At 42.2% G+C, this 22,366-nt stretch overlaps 1 protein-coding gene across 1 annotated transcript in view; it reads right to left on the bottom strand.

Annotated features, from left to right (window-relative positions):
* Positions 1–22,366, bottom strand: part of FAM110B (family with sequence similarity 110 member B) — a 150,247-nt gene that overhangs the window by 87,726 nt on the left and 40,155 nt on the right. The window lies entirely within an intron of this gene.

Below are 22,366 nucleotides of genomic sequence, written 5' to 3'. Positions count from 1 at the left end.
GGCATGGAGCCTGCTTAAGATTCTCCCTTTCCTCCTCCCTCTGCTCCTCCCTACTCGTGCTCGCTCACTTTCTCTCTCTTAAAAAAAAAAAGCAAACTATACCAGTAAGCCATGGGTCTTCTGTAAACCCCATCTTGAAAAGCCACACTGATTGCTTATCCATTCTTTGGTAATGAAGTTGAGGTCTAGAATCAGATATACGAACGTTCTGCTTGCTCTTGTTCAGCTGGGGTTGGAAGGAGGCCTAGGCTTATACATCTCTTTGCCCTCAGGAAGAAGAGATCTGCTCCTAGTTAGTGCAAAAATCTTCCCAGCATGAGGTGGCAACAGGGTTTCATATCCAGCTTCACTTCCCTACTCACCAGGGCCCAACCGATAATACCATATATTGAAAGCAAACAGAAAAATGTTAAGAGTGAGTTGAAGTTCTGGAGAAGAATAGAAAAAACATTTTATCAGAGATAAGTCAATTGAAAATATGTCACTGGAGCACCAACCCTTTGGCCTTCGATCTTTTTCTTGCCTATCTACACTGACTGCCTTAGGGTCCTCATGCCTTAGATCCCATATATGTGCTAACTACTTCTCCATGTATAGGTTTGGTCCATCTTCCCTCTGGAATTCCAGACTGGTACATCTAGCGGTAATTCAGTTCTCCCTTTGCCTATCATCATCAGCTCACACCTAAGGGGCCCAAAGCTGAGCTCCCACACCCCCGCCCCTGCTCCTATCCCCATCCTGCTCTTCTCAATCAACGGCAGCGTCTTCCTTCCAGGGGCTTGGCCAGAAGCCCTGGAGTCACCCTTTAGGCTCCTCTATCACACTACGCAACCAAGATGTCATTAAATCCCATACACTCAGTTTCAAAATATTTCTGGAACCTGACCTTTCCTCACCACCCCCATACAGCTGGCCCTTGACCCAAGATGCCAAACCCGTGCTCTGAGTTACTGCAAGCGTCTTACTGGTCTCGTGCAGTCTCAGCACTGTTGCCAGGGAGACCTTGTTAAGATGAAGGTCAGACTCTGTCACCCCTCAGTCCATACCCCTCTAATGACTTTCCATCACCTTCGGGCAGCAACAGCCGAAACCCTAACAGCCCAACGGCCCTTTCCACTCTGGCTCCAAACACTCTCTGACCTCACTTCTGATAGCATGCCCCCCCCCGCCCCGCCTCCACCCCACCAATGCTGCTCCCTCTGCCCGGGGCCCTTTCCCACAGAAACCTATATGGCTGGCTCATACTCTGCCAGGTACAGGCTTGACTCAAGTATCCCCTCCTAGTCAGGCCTTCCCAGCCCCCTCTCTGTCTCAGTTCTCTGTCGCCGTGTCACAAATTACCACAAACTCTGTGGCTTAAAGCAGCACCCAGATAACATTTCTCAATATCTGTCAAGGCCCAGGTGTGATTTACCTAAGTCTTTGGCTCCAGGTCTCACAAGGCTGCCATCAAGGTGTCCTCTGGGCAGCTTTCCTTTAGAAGCTTGGGGTTCTCCTTTGAGTTCCTATGGCTGTTGGCAAAATTCAGTCCCTGGGGCTGCAGGACTGAGGTCCCAGGGTTTCTGCTGGCTGTGGGCAGGGGCCACTCTCACCCACTAGTTGAGGCAGCTCCCAGTCCCCTGCCACGTGGCCTTCTCACAGCTCACCTCCTCACAGCCAGCAGGAGAATCTGACCAGTGCAGGAGAACCTCTACCCCAGCCTGCTGAGATGCAGGCTTATATGACGTAATCAAAGCCACAGCAGTGAGAGAGCCCCTTCACCATGCTCCATTGGTCCCACCACTCAATACAAGGGTCACCCTAGAGCCCTGCCTAGCACACCCTCTAAAATGCTACTGCCTCATCCCACAACACACGCATCTTCCCCCCCATCCCTGAGTGTCCTGAATGCTAATTTTTACCACTTGAAATAACAAATATTTTATGTATTTATCTTCCGCATTTCTGCTCCATCTCCCGGAAATAGAAGCCTCTCAAGGGCAGAACTCACTGTCCGGTTTTGTTTACTACTATAGCCCTAGCTATAGAAGAACAGGCTCAGACAATAAATATTTATGGAATGAATAAATGATTTCCTCTGTAGGTTTGCTTTAAAACTGTCAGCATGTCAGCATCTCCGGTTCCACCGCTACCCTGCAAATGGCCATGTCCTCTTCACCCTGTGCTTGCATTGCGACTTTTAGTCACAAAAGATGAAGCTAAATGCTCTCCTTCTCATGGTACAAAGCTCTGTAGTTTGAGTTTATTTATAGTTTTATCAGCCAACGATGTGGCAAGAACTTCACATTGAATAGTTGCAAAACCAGCATTTTTATACTTGTGTGAAAACAGCTATGTTCACTGTCTGGTTCCCAGGCTCAGAGATGGCTTTTAGGTTTGTTTGTATCTTAAAAATTCTTCAGTCGAAAAATGAATGGAGGGAATAGCCAAACTCCCTTTGAATACTGATTCTGAGAAAACCAGGAGTATGTGACTTAAACAGAGAAGTATGGTATTCAGAAGCAACAAACAACCTAACACTACAGTAGTAAATGTGACAGATCCATTATCCATCTCACTTAAAGGGAGTGTTGCTTTTTTTTTTTTTTTTGCAAGGGGTAGGGCAACAGGCAAAGCCAAATGCTGTAAATGTGAAATACAACTCCATGTTAAATACACATAGGGTACTGGGTATCCATTCTACCCCATATGCCTCTAGTTAACAAAGTTGGACGAAAAGAAAAATGTATAGGCACTTACAGTAATACTTATAAACCCAACTGCAACAGCAAGTTAATAACAAATTGATCATTTACCTGACAGGTAGCCTGAAAAACACTTATCCATGGTCTCCATTGAAATTAACCAAAGTCTACTCAGGTTGATCACAGATCATACAAAGCAGCCTGATTTTTTCTCTTTTATCTTGTTTAAGCTTCCTCCACTCTTGTTTATTTTACTAGCAGCATTACTATTAAAGTAACTCAAGGACCGTAATTAATTTCTAGATCTCCCTTGCCACTGATAAATAAACATTCGCTTCTGAATTCCTGGCTGGCTCCTGCTTCTGGCTTCTCTCCTCTAACCATAATACAGTTTCCAGGTTAATCTGCTAAAAACAGTGATCCTGGCAAGTCATTCCTCTGGTCATGAACTGAGGGCAGCTCCCTCTGGTCTACCTTGTCAAGTTCATAGCCTTCCCCATGGCCTCACTTGTCAAGTTCTTCTCCTGGATTAAGCCCTTAACTCAACCTGGGTCATTTCCATGTTAATTGCAAGACTCTGGACACTTGACTCCAGGCCTCATGTGGCCCCCACTGGCCCCAGAGTGACTGGCTGAAAGAATACAGATCAATGAATAAAAACCACAAATAGTAAACCATAAGCCCTACTGACTGTAAAGACATCTCTTTATATGAAGGACAGACTACTGCTCTTTCCTATGGAAATATAGTAGGGTTAAGAAAGAGAAAGCCTATAAAACATAGTCTTCAGCCTCTCAAAGTAAAAGTGTGGAGGTACATTTGGCATTTCCCAAGTATCTTAACTGAACTTTCTGTGGAGGGAGAATTCTAACACAGCCCCCAGGAATTCCCAACCCTGTACATACCCTGCATAATTCCAAGGACAGTAAATATAATGGATTACTCCTATGCTTAGGGATGCTATATAGTGCCTTAACCTTAAGATAGGGAGATTATCTGGATGGGCCTCACCTGATCTCATGAATCCTTTAAAAGCAGAGAGTTTTCTCTGGCTGGTCACAGAAGAGAAACTAAGAAATCGGAAGTGAAGGGGATCTGATGAGAGATTCTGCTGGAGCACTTGAGAAGGCCCAGGGCAAGGAAAAACCAGTGGCTTCTAGAAACTTGTAGGAACTGATTGATGGCAGCCCTTGGCTGATAGAGAATACACGGGGACCTCAATCCTGCCAAAAACCTGAATGAGCTTAGAAACTGATTTTTCCTCAAAGTCTCAACCAAGAACACAGTCCAGCCAATACCCTGAGTGTGAGACCGTGAGCAGAGAACCCAGTTGAGCCATGACTTGTGAGCAACACCACTGTGAACTAAGAAATGGCTGCTTGTGGAAATTTGGTACATAGCAACAGACAACTAATATGCTTTCTTCTAAGCCAGCCTCTGTTCACATAAAAATAACATTATCCTAAAAGTACCTCCTCCCATCAACTCCCAGGATTATCAACTGTCCTCATGGGCATGAATATGTAACCAACAAGTGAAAAAGAAAGAAAAGCATAAGAAGCATTGAAGGAAATCTCTATCCTTCCTATAAAACCACAAAATCAGAGGACAAGCAAGACATACACATCTTTTTTTTTTTTAATTTTAATATTTATTTATTTATTTGACAGAGAAAGAGAGAGCACAAGCAGGGAGAAGCGGGAGAGGGAGAAGCAGGCTCTCCGCTGAGCAAGGAGCCCGATGCAGGACTCGATCCCAGGACCCTGGGATCATGACCTGAGCAGAAGGCAGATGCTTAACTGACTGAGCCACCCAGGCACCCCAGGACATACACATCTTTAATGATAATGACTATTCTAAAGATCACCACGTATAAGCAATACTTCTCAGAAACGTTAAAATAGGAATCAGCCCTTCCGTGATATTTTACTAATGTTAACATCAATAAGAGCAACATCAACATTATAACTTATTTAGGTTTCTATGATATATACTAGGAAAAGTGTTCATCTTTTATTCATCAAAATAGTAATTGATTATTTACTATATCCTTTGTAAGTGCTTACTGACTAATTCTAGGGAATGCTAAGATACACATGCCATCCACATATAAGAAAAAAGTAAATATCAGAGGATGTTTGCCCATTGCTTTTCTTTTTTTTTTTTTTAAAGAAGAGTGGGTTCTTTTTTTTTCTTTTAAAGATTTTTATTTATTTGAGAGAGAGAGAATGAGAGATAGAGAGCACGAGAGGGAAGAGGGTCAGAGGGAGAAGCAGATTCCCTGCTGAGCAGGGAGCCTGATGTGGGACTCGAGCCCAGGACTCCAGGATCATGACCCGAGCTGAAGGCAGTCGCTTAACCAACTGAGCCACCCAGGCGCCCGCCCAGTGCTTTTCTTAAGAGTAGATATTTGTTGTTAAAACTTAAGTATTCAGCATTTCATTTTGCTTTTATAAGCAATCCTGCTGTTATTTCAATTTACAGACATTTGTTTCATTTCTACTCCATGCTAGGCTCTCTGCTAGGCACTAAAAACAGGCAAGTCAGTCCCTGCTTTCCAGTAACCCTCAGGCTATTAGGAGAGAGAAAAGCAATCTATTAAGAGTTAAATACAAACAAAGGCACCTGGATGGCTCCGTTGGTTAAAATGTCTGACTCTTGATTTCAGCTCAGGTTCATGATCTCAGAGTTATGAGATCAGGCCTTGCCTGGCACTCCACACTGGGCATGGAGCCTGCTTAAGATTCCTTCTCCCTCTTCCTCTGCCCCTCCTCACACACACACTCTCTCAAAAAAGAATTAAAACAATTGCAATCAATACAGTATTATTACTGGTATGTGTGATGTATAAGATGCAGTATAGTCTGGGAGACACATGATGTTTGGTGTGATGGTGGTGACTGATCAATTAAGGAAGTGTATATATTTCATTTGTTTATTCATTTGTGTTTTTTAGATTCCACAAATGAATGAAATCATATGGTATTTGTCTTTCTTTGACCTATTTCACTTAGCATAATATTCTCTAGGTCCATTCATGTTGGCAGAAAAGGGAAGACTCACATTCTTTTTTAAGGCATTCTTTATTATGGAATATTATGAGTAATATTCCAGTGTGTGTGTGTGTGTGTGTGTGTGTGTGTGTGTGTGTGTGTGTGTACTTCTATATCCATTCATCTATAGGTGGCCATCAGGGTTGCTACCATATCTTGGCTATTGTAAATAATGCTGCAATCAACATAGGGGTGCATATATCTTTTTGAATTACTGTTTTTGTTTTCTTTGGGTAAATACTCAGTAGTTGAATTACTGGATCATATGTATATTTATTTTTAAATTTTTGAGGAACCTCCATACTATTTTCTGGATGGGCAAAATGGGTGATGGGGAGTGGGAGCTACGGGCTTCCCGTTATGGAATGAATAAGTCACAGGGATAATGGCACAGCATAAGGAATACAGTCAATGATATTTTAATAGTAATGTAATGGGACAGATGGTAGCTACACTTGTGATGAGCACAGCATAATGTAGAGTTGTTGAATCCCTATGCTGTACACAGTAAACTAAAGTAACATTATGTGTCAACTATATTTCAATTAAAAAAAGAAATAAAATGGAATTAAATTGAAGAAAATGTTAGAGTAAAATAAAATCAGAATTTTTTTTTTACAAGTGTATATTTCCATCCATCCATCCATCCATCCATCCATCCACCCATCCAAGACTATTAAGAGGTACACAGAGGGGCGCCTGGGTGGCTCAGATGGTTAAGCGTCTGCCTTCAGCTTGGGTCATGATCCTAGGGTTCTGGGATCAAACCTTATGTCAGGCTTCCCGCTCCGCGGGGAGTCAGCTTCTCCCTCTCCCTCTGCCTCTCCCCCTGGTTGTGCTCTGTCTCTCTCTTTCAAATAAATAAATAAAATCTTAAAAAGAAAAAAAAAGAGTTACACAGAAACATCTAACCTAATTAAGGGGAGTTCTGATGTTTGTTGTATGCTTAAGGATTGTGACCAACTGCATTTTTTTTATTAAAGAAAACTAGCTTTTCATGAAATACTTCTATACACTGTCATCTGCTTACATATAAAAGGTAGGTGACAGTTCTTAATCTGTCACAATCAAGTTTGCACATGTCTAAAACAATAGCCCGAGTACCACAAAATGGTGCCCATCCATGGGAAGGGAACACCATTTAGTTCACTAACTTCTAAAATTCTCCAAATAGAAAGTTATATTAAAACCAAACTGACTTCGCAGAAACAGAGTAGAGCATATGAGAGTTTGGGATCTAAATCAAACACATGAAACCTTTCATTCTTGACCCAGCAATGAAAAATGACAATAACCATGTAATTGAAGAGACTGACTATAATAGAAAATACTGAACATTACAGTTTAAGAATACACACACACCGAATATCTACCATACCAGTCTTGTTGGGAGGAAATAAAAATCTTAATCCCTATTATAAAGATTTTTCTTACGTGAGCAATTTTCCCCGGGATAATGCTTGTCTTACTTGGCATTTATTTTTAAAAGAATGAGCTATGACTCTTCACACATGCGGTTTTCAAATTCCACCACTAAAAATTATTCCTAAAAGAAATGTCTTAAACTCAGTTGTCAGATGTTTCACATCTGCTGTGTGCACTAGACAAAGTCAAGGATACAAAACATAGTGTTTGGAAACAACAGACACAAATGAATGCACAACTGAAGGCAATGAGACAAACAATACCTAGCCCAAGGCCTCAGTTTATGTATCAGCTGTAGAGATGAAGCTAATCAACACAGAGAAAATTTAAAAGTGATAATATAAAACAGTAACACACCACCCCTGAGAACTGTACACTTAGATATTAAGATGGTAAATTTTATGTTCTGTGGTGTTTTTTCTTTTTACCACAGTTAAAAATAAAACAACAAAAAAAACCCACCAATAATTCAAAACTAACTGTGAGAGCATAAAACAAAAAGTGCTATAAATTCAAGTCAGAGTTTTGTCTTTGCCTTCAGTTTTGCTGACTATAGCATGTATTACCATTACTTAGCTAAGTGAGAGCAGAGGAAATGGGCAGGGTTTGCGAAAAACATTCAAGATCTCATGTAGATCAACAGAGCTGAGGAGGAGGATTCCAAGTTGGAGAACAGAAATGGCTGGAAAGGTAAATCAGAGCTCGCCTATGGCAAAAGGTGAGCGCCCACCCAACCTTATTTGTACCTTTTACCCCGTCTATGGGCGTTAGTAAAAGGTTTTTAGGAATGAAGGTGACATAAAGACTATTTTATCAAGATGCACCTATTGGTAACATACAAGGCAGACTGGAGAGGGAACGTCTGAGGGACAGAGTAACCAACTGGAGACGGCTTCAGCGATGTTAGGTGATGAAAGAAGATGGGCGCTTGACTTGGAACTCAGGAAAGACAAAAAGAAAAGAGCCAATATGAAAAGTCCAAGAACCAAAATACTTCATGAGTGAATGCCAAGGAGTCCAGGTGATTGTCAAGTTTTTCCAAAGATGGTTCCTTAGTAATAGAAGCTCAGTGGTACTCTAGCAGAAAAGCTAGGAGAGGATGCTGGTTTAACAGGAAGATCTGGAGATCCATTCGTGACCTAGTGCATTTGAGTTTGGAGTAGGTTATCGATTAAGTGAATCTAACAAGTGACATAAAGGTTGAGAAAATCAGGATGCCTGGGTGACTCGATCGGTTAAGCTTCTGCCTTGGGTTCTGGTCATAATCCTGGGATTGAGCACCACATGGGGCTCCCTCTTCAGCGGGGAGCCTGCTTCTCCCTCTGTGTGTGCTCTCCCATCTCTCTCTCTCTCTCTCAAAAAAAATAAATAAAAATAAATAAATAAATAAAATCTTTACCAAAAAAAAAGGTTGAGATAATCAATGTGTGAAGAATAGTTGGAAGCAGGTGTGGGTGTGATGTTCCAGGTGCAAAACGACTGAATGGCTGAGCCAGAGCCCTGGTGTGAGCGCACATTTCAGTCACAGGAAGTGGATGGACAAAGGACAGGAAGTGGAGGAGAGGAGAGCCTCTGACAACAACAGAAAACAGAGCAGCAAGTCACAGGTCCTGAGGTCAGGGGAAAAAGGAATGAAAGTGTCCCAGATTTGTAAATCAGGATGGAGAACCTCCAGAAAGTACCAAAAAAAGGCAGTGCCCAGGGAAGGCAGAGGGAAAAGAAGGTCCAGGGTGAGCACAAGCAGGACAGCGGAACACAAAGATGTGTTGTGAGGTGCAAGGCAAGGAGGGGAGATGGACTGACTCCACGGTGGAGATGAGGCAGTCAGGGTTCAGTAGGGTAAGAACAATGGTGAGATCAATGTTAACATTCTTTTTAAAATGAAAAATATTCAGCAGCACCAAAATATTCTCCACCCAAACCTGCACCAAAGGAATCTTCGATGCTTCTATTTTTATCCTCAATATATGACTGGCTTTGTAATAATGAACTATGCTTAAGCACACCAGCGTTTCAGGCTGGGTTTAGGGTATTCAGAACCAAATACTGAATTTCAGCAGCACATATATAATCCAGAGAGTGTGAATCCATTAAGCTTTTATGCTAATAACTGTTCTGGAGAAGCTGAAAGAGAGTTAAGAAAGAAGCTAAAGTTTAAATTAAGTCCTACTTTGACATGAACATTTTTTTCCCCAAATTCTCAAATTGGTGACCAAGCACACTAACCTCCCACGTGAAGAAGCTATTTTTAAAAAACACTAAAATCTCAATATTCGTTATGCCCATGAAAGAGCCTCTCAAGTATTATAAGAGAGCAGTCATTTGCCAAAACAAGTATCAACTGTACAAAGACAGAATTCCTCTATTACTGTTTGATAGGAAATTACCTCTTCAAAGCTTTACAAAGAATCGTTGCTTAACATCCGTTTAAAAAGAAGAGAGAAGGGAAAAGAGAACACGATTAATTACAGTCTCAGGAAGTCTCTGGTGCCCCTGGTCAAGCTGCTGTGCCTCATGGACTAGAACCCCAGCCCAGGCCCAGTGACCTCCAGGGACAATGCTGAGGACACAGGAGGAGGAAACAAACATGACGGCTCCCAGTACACCCCAGACACAGCTACAGCTGAGGAGTATACACCTTAGCCCTCAAACCTCGGGACAAGCATCCTACCAAACACAAACCATGATGCCAAAGCTCAGGTAACTAATGTTTACCTTTTCCTTGGACGGGCCAGGGCTGCTGGAATAAGGAATGGGAATTACCTCACCATCTGAAATCCTTCAGAATGCTCATGTCACTGCTTTCCAAAGATGAAGGGTATCTCATTCTTGTACAGTCCTTACTATTTTCAAAGGATAGAAATCTACTGAATTTCCACTTCCCGCCCACTTAGGTTCACTCCCGGGATACCATTTCAGTTTTGTTTGAAAATGCTCCCTACCATCCCCGATATTTTCTCTTTGTAACTCGTCCCAACTTTCTTCGGCTTTGAAAGTGTGTGAACATCACGGTTGTCCAACAACATCCGCTCTCGAAATCCGTCACAGACACATAACAGGCTCCTCAGTTCAAGCCACAGACCTGAAGACCCTATGTACCATAAAGGAAATTCCCTCCAGTATTTGTCAAGCCCCCAAACATTGCACATTCAATTGGATCGTGATCACTACAATAAATCGTGACCCCTCAGCCATCATTTGGCAGAATAGTGCAGTCTAGTATAAGACTGAAGATGTAGTTGTTTGAGCCACACAACTAGTGGTTGCCAGACTTGACATAAGTCATGTTCTTACAAAAATGAATTAGTGTAGGTGATACAAGTTGAAGATTAAGACATGGGAATACAAGCTCATGTGTTCATCTACGGTAAGAAGTGCACACGGATTTCCTCCTTCAAATCTCTGCTCTAAGTGGGTTCCTAAGGTTGAAAGGGCAAGGAAGAAATTATATAAGTAGCACTGGGACATTGTGATTATCTTGGGTTTGTTAACGGGTGACTATGTGCTTAATGAAGATTCTTGGTATACACGGTATAACAGAAGGAACACGACGCATGGAAGTACAAGGCTTCACTATACATCTGAAAGTTAATGCCTGGGCTCTGACAACCTCTCCGTGCCTCAGTTTCTCTATGAAGTGGGCACTCTTCAGAATTGCCATAAAACATACAAATAGTTTCGGAGAATGAGGAAGTCCTAGATCAGGAGACAGTTCAATTCATTCATTTGATGACTATTATTAGAGCACCCACTGGGTGTCAAGGCACTGCTCCAGGCCCTGGGGATAGAGCACTCAACAGACGAAACTTCCTGCCCTCACAGAGCTTACCACGTACCTCAACTAGTCAAGTTTCTCATGGAAGGGCCACAGAGCAGCAAGGGAGAGTGTGATCATTCTGTCAGAGAGGGGATTACCACTGTGCAGCCCTGATTCCCGCTGATGTATCCAGAACCGCTTTGAGCGGCTAGAGAATGCAATTCCAGGGTGCTCTGAACCACACAACATGGCAGACTCAGGGCTACGCCTCCCCTTGTAATAAACGTGGTCATAACTATTCTAATTACCCCGACGTACACCACACTGACTTACTGTCAGATTACAATTGATTCACTTCACTAATTTTTAAAATAACTTTTTAACAGACTATTAAGCTTTAACTTCTAACTAATTAAAGCTGCTTAAAATAAAGAGGGCTTTGTTTTACCCAGTTAACTCATGATTTCCTAAAACTAAATAGTGTAAGTGTTTTATAACCTCTGTACTACTCAACATATTTAATGGATACCACAGTTTGAGAGATTTGTTTCGATTCATCCACACAGTATTTTGTCCTTGTCTCGTGAGGATTTCCAAGCTCTACCTGATTTTAACCTGAACTGGGACTTCATTCAAGAATAGCCATGAATCTCTACAATTTGATGTGTGAGTGAGTTGTGTTGGCTTGAAGCTAAGTGACAGCTGAAATATTTCAAATTGGCTTTTATTTTGTGACTCTGTCGGGTGAGGTCTGTAATTTGCAAAATTACTAAGCTGATTAGCTTGTAATTCTAATGCCCACAGTCTGGCCAACTAATGTCCATCCAAATGAGAAATTAGTACAGGGACTGATTTTGATTCTTCTGTTGCCATCCTACCAGCCTCTTTATTCACCTGGTAGCCGCTGCTTTCATATGGGCATTTTAAAAGCATATAGAGGTTTGCTATGTAAGATATTTATTTTTTTCACTTCGTTCAAAGGTACCTGTGAACTATTGTCACAGGTACAATATATTTTCTGTACGTCCATGGAAGTTTTCTAAATAAGGCTATCAGTTAGCTTATAAAGGGCTGGGCATACAGCGGTATAGGCTGTAGATGACACAATCTGAGAGATGTCATGACCATGGTGGTCTGTGTGAGTGGCACCCTAGGACCATCCACCACTCATTTGGACAAGTGTATGTGGTGCCTCTGAGCACCCAGATGTCTAGGTATGAGTCTGGGCTGCTACAGAAACTCATTTCCTAGTAGCATGATGCTTTACGCAAGCCCCCCAAAATGTATGTAAGTGCCAGACAAACAGTCGTCATATTCACTGGTTCAAATACCTCCTGGGAAAGAGTAAATGTATACTCCCACAATCAAACCATATACAAAGGAAATCAGGGACCATTATGCTAATTTTTCAGAGAGAGACATCCAGCCTATCGTTTAAGAGAATGGAATTCTAGAATCAGTCTGATTATGGGCAAATCCTATTTCACTACTGTTAGCTGTGTAACGCTGGACGAGCTCTTTCACCTCTCTATGCCTCAGTGTCTTCATTTATAAAATGGGGATAAGAGAACGTAACCAGAGCCCTTATGAGGATTAAATGAGGTAATACATGTAAAGTACCGAGAAGAGTGCCTGACCACAATAAACACTGTTTAAGTGTTCAAATTTGGAATCAGTGTCATTGGGCAAGAAAATCAAAGCAGGGGGAGATTAGGTAACTTGTCATGGGTTTAAGAATTAGTGATTTCTTCTGGAATAGAAATTAAAACTTTTGATTCACAGGACAGAGTTTTCATGAGACCACAGTTTTACATCCCAACTTTCTGACAAAAGTAAAGCCCATGACTTGAAGTCATTCTGACATCTGAAAAGCAAACTGCCATGCACCTGAGTGCTTTGATTACTGACACGGGGTTGTCCTTAACAGGCCACCAGGGATAAGGCATGGGGTCTTCCGAAGCCACGTGCCACCCCTGCCTCGGCTGACATTTACTAGCCCCCTCTCCTTGTGGGGAGACTCACACCCAGTGGATAAACAACTTCAGTTTACACAATCAGCCATCAAGAAGACTCCCAATCCTAGAAGGGAATGTGTCCGAAAGCTCTTGCGTCCAGCAGTAGAAACCTGGGAGGTTTCTACTGCTTTCATTCATGTTCTTTAAATATCAGCCGATCCCTGGGGCACTGCCCTCGTACCCTGGAAAATCATGTCATTCATCTCAGTTACAAACAGTGTCTGCTCCCGGTGCCCTGAGGGAGAGGGATGTATTCTGAAGATCAAAGTGTTGCTCAAAGTCCTGGGGGCCGAAAGAAGACAGGCCCATTTCCACAGTGTGAAATGGGGCAGCTAGAAATCACAGAGAGGCCTGGCATGCTAATGAACAGATGCTTTTTTTCTATTTCAATTCTTCTACAAGGATCCAGGGAGATTTGGTAACTGGTTTTGACGCAGATGGCAGCTCTTAGATAGTGGGAAACAACACGACACTCAGGAAACAAGTTCCTCACCCGCATCTTCATCTAGTGGACTGGAAAGCGCAGTCCTACCCCATCAACTCTAGCACACAGTGGGGGGGTGGGTGCACGCATTACCTCGGTGCTGTGTTTGTCCAGAGCACCTCTTAACCCTTCCATACAGGCTGTTGTGTTAGCATCACGCTAAGGAGTTCCCCTCGCTTACGAGATGAGATGGGGAGAGCTCACTGCAAATTTGCATAGCAGAAAATCCAGGTAAACTAGAAGGGTGAATGAACTAGAAACAGACATGCTGTGTGAAACAATCTGTGTACAAAGCAGCCAAAACCCAAATAGGTCACACAAAATCGTCCCTGCATGACACTGACATCTTACCCACAATTCTCATCGCTGTTGCTTTTGGCTAGAAAATCAGGAAAAAGCACCCAAACCGTTTCTCAACAGCTTAATGAAAATGCAGACATTCTATTTTTACATCAATTAACATCTGTGATTTTAAAATATCTTCATCATAAACATAATTAGTGTAATATCCTGGATCAAGTATACAGCATGATATCTAAGAAGAAGGAATAACATTATTTTCAGTCCAATGACGTTACTTGTTCTAATTTGCCACCTGATTAAAATGGTCAAATCAAAAATTATGTCTTGTGGAAGCAGAGAAATCAGAATCTACTTCTCTGCCTGGTAAACACGAGGAGGCTAAGGCTTGGAGACTACACAGCACATCTGAGGTCAAATCTTACTAAGAACTGAAGCTAGACCCCTGTTTATTCCCTATAAGACAGACTCGGGGACAAGGAAATATGGTTAATTCTTAGTGCCGCTTGCAGACTTCAAGCAGAAGTTAGCCGTCTGCCAACCATCTGGTGATCAGATCACTGCAGGATTACCAAGTCCTGTAGCTAAAATGGAGAATGTGGTGAGACACACACTAGTTTGGGGAATGTCTGCACTTACCAGATGGTTCACACCAGCAAGTGCTGTTGACCCCAAGTTCTTCCTCCACCACCAGTGTAGCCCAGAACCTCAGTGCCACGTTTGTGACAGTTGGTGACCACCATGGTGAGCGCACTGCACCACCCAGGGCAATGCCTTCACCTTCCCTATCTGGCAATGACACTCCCCAGCTTCCAGTGCATTTGCTGTGATTTCTTCTGGCTGTGGCTTCCCTAAATAGGAATAGTAACCAATCCAAATGAGGGAGGGGAGAGCCATAGTATAAAAGAATGTGTGCTAACAATGGTGGCTGAAATATCACCACCAATTAAGTGATGGGGACCACTAAAAATATATCCAATCATGGTGGCATGTTTTCAGTAGAAGAGGAGAAGAGGGGGAAACGTTACCATGTTTTACATTAGTGTGGTCCTATTTCTCGCCGGAATGAACATTTCCACTTAATGCTTATTCACGTAGTTAAGTTACCGTGGTGTACCCTAGCAATTAAGATTTCCCCATTTCTAACCCCCCTGCTTAAAACAAAAAAACCGTGTGCATTTGTCACTAAAATTTCTTTTACCAATAAACCATCATATGCCAACAAGGCTGCTGAAATAAGGGCAGTAGAGAAAGGAAAAACATCCTGGGTGGACATTTTAAGCCTCGCTGAAAATGGAGTTTAAAAAATGCTCGTCCTGATCTAGGGGGTGACCATCCAGGAGCACCTGGGTCTCTACGTGTACGTATATCAACTTCTCTTTGTGAGCATTATTTCAGATACTGGTAAAAATGAAATGTTTAGACAAAAACAAACTGCTTTTGCTTTTCTGTTCAAAAAATGAACTGTCACAGAACGCAGATGAATTAGTTTTGGGGACAGAATAATTTGTGCCCAAATCAAACACAGGAAAAAGTCAATGTCTTGCAGGAACAAAGAAGAAAGAGCTGAGGCAGGTAGAGTATGTCAAAAAAGAGGTGACCTGCAGAAAAGGAGAGGACCTCTCTAGGCAACTCAAACTGCTGCAAGAGAACAGAGCAGGACTCAGCTCTGAAATTCCTGTTGCCCTTCCCAGTGACCAACAGACGGGCCTGGCTCCTAACACAGCCTAGGAAACAGAAACAATTCATTAAATTACTATTTTAAAAATCGTGTGAAAAGAGTACCAGGGAATAAAATTTCAAGACCGTGTGATCTCAGTGCAATCCCACACTGATAAGATTTTCTACACGGATGGCAAAGAGTTCTAAAGGGAGCAATCGAAATCGGGAGCTGGTGACAAAGGCCTTCTTTAGAACACAAAACCCATGGTGCTTTGCGGCTGCCGCCAGCCCTCTGCCAACCAGCATGGGATCTAAGAGGCATTTAACACATTACATGCATTCTGAGGGAAATAAGTTCAGTCTTTGAATCACATTAAGGATAATCTAAGCTCTTTGCAATTTTCACATGACCCACACATAGGAGGCTCTCACAAGGACATTCTCCCCACTCTCTTAGAGTGAGGATGACTCAGGGCTCAGTTTACCTCCCTAAAGCAGGGCCAGTGAGGAGGCCCTGGGATTGCCAGCCAACCAGGAAGACTGTACCCTAATCCCAGGGACTACAAGTGACACCGTGCAGAATTACCTCGGAAGGACAAGGGGGACATGCCGTGGCCTAACCTAACACGGTGATGATATGATTTCTTCAGCTCCCTCAGGAAATTTCTACCAAAAAAATCTCTGTGGCCCAGGAGAATGTTAAATTTACAGAAGTCCAGGATTAGATGAAATCAATCTGGCAAATTAAGTGTGTTGTTTTCAAAGGCAGGAGCCCAATCTTTCCATATGGTCGGTACCGTGGATGCCCAAGACACGTCTGTTATGTGAACTATTAGATGAACAAATAGAAACACGTGACTATTTAGGAAATCCCAGTGCCAGTTTGGCTCCTATAGGTCCCAGATAAAGGAAATCTGAGCCTTACGGGGGGACGGGGGGGCTACTGATGTTTAATCACTTTCAATATGATTTAATGTACTAGTTACTTTCCAGAAATATTTTAATTACATAAAAATACTTACATTAAGAATAACAATAAAAAATGATATCTTTGCTGAATTTTACAAATATCTTAAGTGACGGCAACGATAACACGGTCTCAATTTTCTCCTCTTAAAATCAAGGAGCTGAAGTGAAATCCGCATCTCTTGAGATAGAGATTTCACAATTTCCAATGCAAATACAACACAGCTCCTAGTACAGAGAACTGTCATCAATAATGTTCCCAGGGTTGATGGGGAGGCATGATGGCAGCTTAGTCACCTGATCCAGAATGAGTAATATCTGAGATTTAAAAGTTAAGCAAAAAGAGGTTAACACACATTTATACGTGTGATAGCAATCACTCGGGGAGAGAAGGACAGCTCACTTTTTCAATAGGTAAAAGATCTTCCTAATAGTACCTTTTGAAGATTAAGAAACAAAAATCAGTTGAGTTCCTAGGTCAGAACAATCTAGAATTCATTTGGTCCCTACAGCCTGCATTTCAAAACCAGACAGTCCCTGCTTTGTCATGTTTTGGTGATGTCTATCTGTCCAGCTGACAAAGAGAGAAGAGCCTCTGAGATGGAATGCTAACCAGGGTGGGTGGAGAGGTGTCCCTGAACAATGAGAGAGAGAGAAGAAATGTTTGCTCTCCGATTCTAACTAACTTAAGAATCAAGTCAGAAAACGAAGCCAAGAAGGGTACTCTTTGAAAAGGGATGCTACTAGAAAAACTTTAAAGATTATACACAGTACTCCTTATTAAAACAGAGCTTCACCTGTATGACTGAAGTGTGCAACTTAAATTAGGAACATTTTAAATCAATACAATAGACAAACTTCCTTTTAGAGAAGGAAAGCCAAATTACACACTGGGGTATGAAAACCGGAAAAAGCATTAAGTGCCTTTTTTAAAGAATCATATGTAGTAACAGTTAGCATTTATGTACTGTAGGTAACAGGCTTTGTAGGTTAATCAGAGCCTGGGATTAGAAAACCAAGTTGGCAAAAAAAAAAAAAAAAAAAATTAACATGCACTTAATGCCAGTCATATATGAAAGGTCTATCAATAACTTAATGGTCTCCCAAAAAAACACCTGAAAAACTAAAACATACCATCAGGTATTTTTCTTCTTCAACTAAACAATAACGGAAGGAAGGAAAGGAGGGAGGGAGGTCGACTGGATATTAATGAGAAAAACTCAGTCTAGGAAAATCTGAGTTTCAACATTACAGAAATTGAAAAAATAAAAATAAAAAACAGGTCAGTCAGTACCTGGAAAAGAAAAATTCAAATGTTCCTAGGATCTGAAGAACTTTATATTACATATTCAAATATATTCCTGCTTAAATGGTTTGTTCTGTGATGGTACTCAGGTCAGATCCATACCAAAAGCAAACAAGTCTCCATGAGAGTTTAAACCAAAGGTTACCTTAGGGTGGATGGGGTGGAGATATGGACGGGAGGGGCTCACCAACATCCCATTCAGAACAGCAACTAAACTACTTCCTGGTCATGCTACAAATTTTGAGAAGTAGCTGCACTCTTTTTACTTGTTTAGTCTCAGGGCAAACCATCATCTTTGTGCAACCATGTAACAAAGTGGAATGTTTTAAATGGTGCAAATCAAAAAACATCATAATGATTGTGTCAACTTATATTCAGATACAAAAATTTTTAAAGATCATAATGAAAAGAGGCTAATGTCTATTACTGGGAAGAATGCTAAGCCAGTTCAGGAGTCACAGGGCTAGATTTCTATCATGAGGAATAAATATTGGCAGATAAGAGAATAACTCTGATTTCAAACAGAACTAAACACTTCTGGCTGAGTCTGGGTCTTTCCTGTGAAACACAACCATAATACTGTTCTCTGCCAGAAAACAGTGATGTTAATAGAAGCAGAATGTTTTCTTCCCAAATTAGCTGAGGAAAGATGTACCAAAGGACATTAACAAAACTACTCTAAGAGGTGGATTTAAGGGGCGCCTGGGTGGCTCAGTCGGTTAAGCGTCTGCCTTCAGCTCAGGTCATGATCCCGGGATCCTGGGATCGAGTCCCACGTAGGGCTTTCTGCTCAGCGGGGAGCCTGCTTCTCCCTCTGCTTCTGCCCCTCCCCCCTGCTCGTTTTCTCTCTCTCTTTCTCTCTCTCAAATAAATAAATTAAAAAAATCTAAAAACAACAACAACAACAAAAGAGGTGGATTTAACTCCATGTAGAATGTACCACCATGGATTGTTAACAGAGAGGCTACTGTCTACCTCAGGTGGCGGGGGGGGGTCCATCAGAATACAGGTTGTAACAGAAAGGGCAGGGGTGGCAGCATTATTGCTCAAAGCTGGTTGCTGCTGTTAGTTTGAATTCTCCTCAGGACCTCTGAAGAAGACACCCAGGGACAGATAGGACCTTCATCAAGTCCATCTCAAAAACAGGCAGGAGGGGGAAGGGGAGGGGCAGGAGGGCAAACAGAGAAGGAGAGGGGGCAGGAAGAGAAAGAGGTAGCAGAAAGGGAGGGCAGAAGGAAAGATGAGACAGACCCCAGGCCATCAGCATCCTAAACTTAGGACAGAACAAAGAACTAGTATCACTGCTTCCAAATACACGCAAAAAGTCACTCCCACTGAAAGGTCTTTATTTACCGTTTAAACTGAAGTACAGTAATACTAAAGGCAAATTTGAAAAGTCATCATATTCTCAGTATTCTAACAAGAGCATTTTCAGTTCTCCAATTGCCTTATTATGTTTTTAACTCAGTTCCCATCTTCACTGAGTATGCTCTCTGCTAGGCACGGGTGCAAGGATAGTAAGACAGGCTTCTATCACCAGAAGGACTCAAATACATTCACATCCTAAGGTGACTCATAGTCACTTGAATGATACAACACTCTTTTCTTTAAAAGACATTCTTAACTCATGGAATGTCATTTGTTTCAAAGTGTACCAAAAGCAAATGTGTAAAAAAAAAAAAGGTAAGGGGGCGCCTGAGTGGCTCAGTTGATTGGGTGTCTACCTTCGGCTCAGGTTGTGATCCTGGGGTCCTGGGATCCAGCCCCGCGTTGGGCTCCCTGCTCAGCGGGGAGTCTGCTTCTCCCTCTCCCTCTGCCCCTGCCCCCCAAACTTGTGCTCTCTCTCTCAAATAAATAAATAAAATCTTTAAAAAATGGTAAGAAATTCTCTAATACACCAAAGACTCAAATGTGTTTTGGTTCCAAGTATATGAAAAAGAATGTCAAAGTTTTTCCTGTAAGCGCCACTCAATTTAGGTATAGTAGAATCAAGTATTAGAGTTCATTTTGTTTCCCCTTTTATAGTTTTGGAACAACCATATAACATGGGTGATAATACTTCAATATACTTCAATACACTTAATACTTAAGAATGATGAAGGAAAGCCATTGTCTAATGAAAAAGACCAAAATATTTACACATATATATTGTAATCAAAGACACATGTATGTAGGCTAAGGGATTCTAAAGTTATTCAAAATCTAATATCTTTATTCTTATGGTAGTTTTACAATTTCATAAAAATCCAAAAGAAGGCTATCCTTCCTATTTAAAAAGTGGAGACTAATAAGAATAAAAAATTGAGAAGTATATAACTCTTACCTATTCCCTCCAATAATTTGTCACAAACAAAGCCTTTCTGAGTTAACTTTTGTGTCCAAAGTGTAGGCAATGATTTAATAAGCTAATGATGAGATTTTAAATAATGTTGTCAATAAATACCTACTGTCTGGTCGACAAACAATTTGTAGCCATTCTTTTTTTTTTTTTTTAAAGATTTTATTTATTTATTTGAGAGAGAGCGCATGAGCATGAGAAAGGGGAGGGGCAGAAGGAGAAGGTGACCCCCAGCTGAGCAAGGAGCCCAATGTGGGCTTGATCCTGGGACTCCGGGATCATGACCTGAGCTGAAGGCAGACGCTTAACCGACTGAGCCACCCAGGCACCCGGGGAATTTGTAGCTATTCTTGCATACTACTATCAGATATTAGCCAACACTGAGGGTCATCATAACTGTCCCATTCTAAATACATCTGCTGATAATGCTATTGTTAGGTTACCGTTACCCCTGAGGGCGACCATTTGTTTAATTCATTATGTGCCTGGCATAATGTATTTTATGGCTGACAACATGTGGATTAGGGGCACCAACCCCCATGCAGTCAAAAACCCACATGTAACTTCTTTCTCCCCAAACACTTACCTACTAATAGCGCACTGCAGACTGAAAGCCCTCCTGAGAACATAAACAATCAAGTCACCATATTTCATATGTTACCCGTATTACATACTGTATTCTTATAATAAAGTAAGCTAGACAAAAGAACGTGTTAAGAAAACCATAAGGAAGAGAAAATACATTTACAATACTGTACATATATTTATTGAAAAAAATCTGCATGTAAGTGAACCCACACAGTTCAAACCCCTGTTGTTCAAGGGTCAACAGTATAGGACCACCTCTTTTCATGCTTATAGTAACCATGAGAAGTAAATGTTATTATCTCTGCTCTGCAGAAGGTGATCGTAACAAAGCTACGAAGCATTCTGCATGTGCCCTTCTTTGTTGCAGCTCACTCATTTAATGCTCACAATAATCCTATGATACAGCACTACTATTATCCTAACTTGACAGATGAAGACACTGGGGCACAGAGCAAACAGCATTCCCAACATCACACACATCACGTGGCAGAGCCCAGATCCTCAGAACGCCAAAGCCACAATCTTATCCATCATCCTGCCCTCCATTCTACCTATGAGAAGGGCTGAGAGCAGATAGGAAAGGGGCCAGGGCTGGTGTGGTCAGAGCCGAACCCCCTAATGCACAAGCCAAGTCTTAAATCTGGCCGGGACTCACCCCCCAAGTTTCCCTGAAGGAACTCACAACACGGAAACGGAAATCCGACCTCAAAGGTGGCATAGCTCAATGGTCACAGGAACACGTGACCCAAAGGCCAGGGCTTCCAACTGACCAGAGCACAAGGCATCACGGAATCAGGAGCCTTCGTCTGAACAGATGCCCCATGTCCATTCAATGGTCACCAACTGCTTCCTCACTATGGCCCACAAAGTGCCCAACCACATTACGTTCTCAGTTGCTGAGCTAACTGAGCCAGGGGCCCACCTCAACAGCTAACAGTGGAGGGAAACAAACAACATGAAATACGACTGCTGGGATCACAGCCAAGTATTCTCGGATACAGTAGGGGGCCTCAAGGAGGGAGGGGGTGGGGTCAATTCTAACTTGTGTGAAGAGGTTAACAAAGCCTAAAGGAAAAGGTAGGTAGGGAGCCAAGTCTTGGAAGTGAGGCCAGGAAGTCTTTTTCCAGCCGGAAGGCAGGAAGCCATGGTAAGACGCAGTCCCACTGGGAGGAAGACACCTGTGCTGGCAATGAGCTGACTCACTTACAAGCCTAAGGACAGACAGACACTGTGAAGAAATGAGACAAATGTCCCAAGCATCATGCTGGAGTACATTTGCTACGGAAGATGTTTTCTGCTTAGGGAGAAGTTCCCCATTCCCACCCAGCACCCAAGATGAAGGTGCTCACCTTGACCTGAGTCCAGGTTCCCCAGGCAATACTGCAATGACTAATGCATGCTTTTTTTTTTTTTTTTTAAGATTTTATTTATGTATTTGAGAGATCATGAAAGTGAGAGAGATCACACAGGAAGAGAGAGAGAGAAGACGACTCTCTGCTGAGCAGGGAGCCCGATGCGGGGCTGGATCCCAGGACCTTGAGATCATGACCTGAGCCGAAGGCAGACACTTAACCGACTGAGCCACTCAGGCGCCCCGACTAATGCATTCTTAATGCAATGTGGCCTAAGTGGCTACAGAACACCAACGTGAACCAAGCACATGGGAGCGCCAGTCACCCCCACCTCACAGAAATTGCCATTTCAATTAGAAGGACCAAGAACGAGACAGAAATAAGGTGTTCTATTCGGTGGAAATTATGACACTACCTTTACCCCGATATTTTTGCC

Source organism: Zalophus californianus, chromosome 4 (genome assembly GCF_009762305.2).
Source record: "Zalophus californianus isolate mZalCal1 chromosome 4, mZalCal1.pri.v2, whole genome shotgun sequence".
Classification (NCBI taxonomy): domain Eukaryota; kingdom Metazoa; phylum Chordata; class Mammalia; order Carnivora; family Otariidae; genus Zalophus; species Zalophus californianus.
This window is presented reverse-complemented; position numbering and strand designations above follow the sequence as displayed.